This window comes from Carya illinoinensis, chromosome 5 (genome assembly GCF_018687715.1).
Source record: "Carya illinoinensis cultivar Pawnee chromosome 5, C.illinoinensisPawnee_v1, whole genome shotgun sequence".
NCBI lineage: Eukaryota > Viridiplantae > Streptophyta > Magnoliopsida > Fagales > Juglandaceae > Carya > Carya illinoinensis.
Window position 1 is genome coordinate 46,708,630 of NC_056756.1, and position 4,945 is coordinate 46,713,574.

Consider the following 4,945-nt stretch of genomic DNA (forward strand, 5'->3'; position numbering starts at 1 on the left):
TTCAAAATAAAAAAATAGTTTTGATAACAATGTTCCAGTTCAACTTATTGTAAATCAATTATGTGGTCGAAAATTTAATTTTATCATATTTTCTTATTTCTATTTTTATTATAAAAAAATATAATAAAAATATTTATTATATAAAATTTTTTATTTTCTTTTATATTTCAATTTAACCTATTTATGATTCTTTTTTCTATTTTCTCCTACTACACAATCAGTCCCAACTTACCTACAATCATTGCGGGTGCCCCATTTGACCTCGTTCCAATTGATTAGCTACAATCAAAACAAGGGCAGTTAATGAGATGCTATAAATATATATATATATATATTAGTAAGGAAAACGTGTGCTGCACATATACTTAGATGATAAATAAAAAAAATAAAAAAAATAAAAAAATAAAAATATAAAATAATAAATAAGAAGGTGTGAAAAGAAATTAAAAAAAACATTAATAAAAATAGTACACGTGCAGTGCACATGTGTCAGTTAGAAATAATATTAATGATAATTTTATTTTATTTCTATATTAAAAAAATGAATCTATTTCATATTTATATGGGAGAAAATATTTTTAAACTATGGACTATACTAACAGATTATTAAAGAGTGTTATTAAATCTTGTATTCAATCTTTGTGAGAAGATAATTTCTTAATAATTATCAAACATCTTCTATATATAAAAAGTGTGTATGAAACGGAAAATCTTGTTTTAACAGTTTTTCTTGTTTTTCCGTTAAAGTTAACACCGTTTGTTTTAACGGTTTGACATATAAAATGAAGACATAAATATTGAGAGAGATAGCATTCAATGTTGTTATATGATTTATTAATTACAATAATAATAATACTTAATAATTTATATAATAATAAGTAATTAAAGATTAGTTATTATATTTTTCTCATTTTTCTTAACATATACACGTGTATTAGGTGCATAAGACGTAAATCCCTAAGTATAATATACGTGTATTATACGTTTCATTAACTCAGATTATTGAATATTTCAAATTTAAAAATCTCATATAATATATAATACAAGTGTGTTTAATCAAAGTATTTTTTCTTTTCCCATGGTAGTAGGACGTAACTTCCGCTAAGTCATATTTCACATGTAGGCTTGCTATGATGGGTACGTGATAAAGGCCGTGATCCTTGAGCTAATCAAGAAAGAGTAAATTCGGCCAACAACTTCAAAATATATTTTAAGATTTATATATATGCTATATATAGAAAATATTATACCACAAATTTTATAAAAAGATTATGTTTTAACTTTATGTTGTCCCTAATCGACTCAACCAACAGCAAAATAAGAATTTCAATGTTGTCTCTATTGATCGTCTACAGGATGACATAAATTGATGAATAATAAGACAAACATCAAACGACACATATTTTAAACTACCGTTTATGTTAGACTTTTATTAAATTTTTCGTATACATCTTTGCTAAAATTATAGATGTTATAAACATGTATTAGATTATATGATATTTGGAACTAATTTTTTTATTTTCTCTAATATGCCTTAAATTATTAAGTGACATCAATAATTTTTATAAAATATATATTATTTTTTACAAATAATCATTTCATAAAATTAGACAAACGTGCTTTGCACGTTGCTCCCACCTAGTTTATTTATAAATATGTATAAAACAATTTCACCATTATATTAACATATTCTACACCATATTATTTAATACTACATACAATAATTTTATCATTGCATCTCTTTAGAAGCTGTTTAACTCTTAATTTAATAATGAAAACCATATCATCTTAATTTACTTCAAGAGTTTTCATAATCTTTTTTTATTACTATTAAGACACAAAAATAAAATACTCAAAAATTTCTTAATGATTTCAATTTTTTCATGACAGTATAAGAAATATTAAAAATTAAAAAAATAATTGATTTAACATTCTCACATCTGTCTAAATAACAAAATAAAAACCATATTTTATATGTTTAAAATGTTAAAAAGTTACAATTTATTTTTTTTATGAAAATTTGTAAATATACTATTCCACTTATTATTACTACAACATTTAAAATCGAAAGCATATGTTGTATGTTTGTTATTTTCAGAATAAACATATAACACTTAAATTTTAAAATTAAAAAATACAATGATAAATATTACATAATTTGATCATATAATTATAATAAAAAAATCTCATCCTTTACGTTAAACAGAATATATATATATATATATATACCACATTTGAAACAGTAAATGGACATCAAATAACATTATAAATTTGATGTTAGTAAATAAACAAAGATTAAACTTTCAAAATTATATATCTTCGTAAATTAATTTTTTTCAAGAATTTTATAAATAGTTATCAATTAGGATTTATTTAAGGAGACAGAAATAGCACTACAATTGGAAATGGAAAGCATGATCAGATTTAGTCACCCCTTCATTAACTAAATTTAGTTTTGTAAATCCAAACATCACTATAGCTTTTTATTTTTGTTCTTTCATTTCGAGTTTATTCGTCCATCAATCCTAAAATTTATTGTAATGTATTTTTTTTTTCTAAATTGATTTGTAACAATTAACTATTGTGTATAAGGAAATAACTGAATAAGTAAATAGTTAGAAATCTTTAATCCAGAATAACCAACATTAAAAAAAATTACCTGTTAAAGCTGAGACACGAAATGCAAATTGAGAACCCAAAATTGAAGAAGCAGATTTCAAAAAGTTAAAACAATTGGAAGAGTTAATTTTACCTGATACTAAATAGTAGAAAATGAAGAAAGTGAATGTGAAATCAATCTTATACTAAGGTCTAGGCGGTGCAGGTGGTGAAAAGAATAAACCAGAATTTGACAAGAAGCGGACAAATTAGTGAAAGGCAGTAGCCAAAACGGAAGGACAAAAGTGTAATTGGACACCATAAAACCCTAACCCTACAGGCCTTATATATAAACCTTCTTAATTAGCTGCCTCTCATTTCGCCTCCTCTTTCAGCTTCCGTCCCCTCTCTCTCTCTTTCTGAGCTTTCCTCTTCTTGTTTTGTCTCTCTTTCTATTTTATTCTTCTTTTTGTCTTTTGCACTTTCGTCTGCACTACTCATGTCTTGCGTTTATTTCGTTTATTTTTTGTGCGTTTAGATCTAGATTGTTATTTATGGTTTTTTTTTTTGCTTTCAGATCTAAACCGTTTATTTCGTTTATTTTTTGTGCATTTAGATCTAGATTGTTGTTTACGGCTTTTTCTTTTTTTGTTTTTGCTTTCAGATCTGAACAGATTTGTTTTTGTTTTATTTTCTTGATTTTCTTTGTGGTTTTTTATTTTTGTTCTTATTATTTTTCGTCTACACTGTGTCTCTTCTCTCATCTTGTTCTTCTTGTCTCTTCTGTTTATTTTCTTTATCGCACAATTTTTTTTTTTAAATCTTGCGTTTGTTCTTGCAGACTATAGAAATTTTTTTTTCCTTGTTCTTTATTTCTTCTATTTTTTTCCTGGTATTTGGCATTTGATGTATATTATCTTTACATTTTTAAGATTTGTAGAATAATTTGTTTTTTTTGCGATTTGTGTTCCTAGGATTTTTCTATTTTCGATCCAAGTTTTTTTTCCTTGCATTTCTTCTATTTTTTTTTCCATGCATTTCATTTCTGGGACTTTTTTTCCTTATTGTTTTGCGATTCATGTATATTAGGTTTGTATTTTTCATATCTACAGAACAATTTTTTTTTTTACTATTTGTGTTCATATGCTTTTTTTTTTCTTTTCGATTTAAGTTTATATTTTTCTTCTGTCTGATTTCTTCTACGTTTTTTTTTCTTTGTTCTTCGACTCTTCCTAGGGTTTTTATATTTTCGATTGAAATTTTTTATCCATGTGTTTCGTTTCTGGCACTTTTTTTCTTTGTTTTGCGATTGATGTATATTAGGTTTGTATTTTTCACATCTACAGAACAATTTTTATTTTTTTTGCTATCTATGTTCATATACTTTTCTTTCTTTTCGATTCAAGTTTATTTTTTTTTCTTGGGTTTGATTTCTTCTACTTTTTTGTTTCTTGTTCTTCGACGTTTGATTTATATTACCTTTGTATTTCTCATATCTATAGAACAAAAAATTTCTCTAAGGAAGAAAATCAACAATCCCATCAACGTATCTTTACTAAGGTTAGTTTTTTTTTTTTCAAAAATTTTGGAACACTTGGGTTTTCTTTTTTCACGCTAACTGGGTTTTTTTTTTTTGGTGTTCTCAGTACATACGAGCAAATCAGAAGATAAATATGCATATCATCTAATTATATATCGGAACAAATTCATTCATACAATACTGAGAGAAGGAATAAGAACATACCTACAACTGTTAAGATTCATGAATAACTTTGTCCAGCATATTTTTTTCAGAGTTAGAATATAGAGAATAAAGAACACAAGATACAGAATGAAAAAAACATTAATATTTAAATTTCAGTACGATTGAATTTATCAAACAAAATGATAAGCTTTAATCGTAAAAAGACATAAACATCAAGTCGGCGAAGCAAAACGACACCAAAGACAACGAACTAAACAATAAAATTAAGGGACAAAATTGGAACAAAATAGGAAAACTAAATCAGTCGGTGGGAAGGTACAAAGACTGAAATGACTATCGGTAAAAGGAAAGTAAAATATAGACGACCGTAATTGCCAAATAAAACTAAGGGTAAAATAGAAAAAAAAAAGTTAGACAAAAATATTGTAGATAAGCGATTGACACTTTATATATAAATATAGATATAGATATATCATATTAATTTAAATTAATTTTTATAAAATACTTTTGTGAGTAAAATTATCTTTAACGGAGGAATGACCTGTCGCCAAGCAATTTTGCATACGTGGCTCCATCTCTGAGTAATCAGTCAATCACTCTTCTCGCCTATTTCTCCGAAGAATGGTATATAAATATGGATAG